This window comes from Octopus bimaculoides, chromosome 4 (assembly GCF_001194135.2).
Source record: "Octopus bimaculoides isolate UCB-OBI-ISO-001 chromosome 4, ASM119413v2, whole genome shotgun sequence".
Taxonomy (NCBI): Eukaryota; Metazoa; Mollusca; class Cephalopoda; order Octopoda; family Octopodidae; genus Octopus; species Octopus bimaculoides.
This window is the reverse complement of record NC_068984.1, coordinates 133,205,918-133,206,602: the sequence shown is the minus strand read 5'-3', so window position 1 is coordinate 133,206,602 and position 685 is coordinate 133,205,918.

The following is a 685-nucleotide window of genomic DNA, read 5'->3' as shown; positions in this document are numbered from 1 at the left end:
TGGGTGTGTGTGCAAGAACAGAACCACTTTTCTCTACAAATCTAACTTCCGAAAATAGAAAAAATATATCCATGTTATGTTAGAATTATAATGAACTGCTATACCTTTTGGGCAAAAAGGATAAGAACCAAAATAGGTAAATTCTTTGCAATTTCATGCACTTTCACTGAAGGCTCATCTGATTTCTATTTCCATAGCTACACTTTGACTACAGGTAACATATTTTTGAACTAAAGCTATTAAATTATCTTCACAACTACACAAATGCAATTCTCCCTTAAGTTTAAATCTCAAATTGCACTGATGTAATCCAGCAGGTTGCAACACATATGCGCACATATATCATCATCATCGTCGTCGTCATCATCGTCATCATCGACATTGTTGTCATCGTCATCATTATCATCATCATCATTTAGCATCCATTTTCCAATATATACAAACATACATACATCATCATCATCATCATCATCGTTTAACGTCCGCTTTCCATGCTAGCATGGGTTGGACGATTTGACTGAGGACTGGTGAAACCGGATGGCAACACCAGGCTCCAGTCTGATTTGGCAGAGTTTCTACAGCTGGATGCCCTTCCTAACGCCAACCACTCAGAGAGTGTAGTGGGTGCTTTTACGTGTCACCCGCACGAAAACGGCCACGCTCGAAATGGTGTCTTTTATGTGCC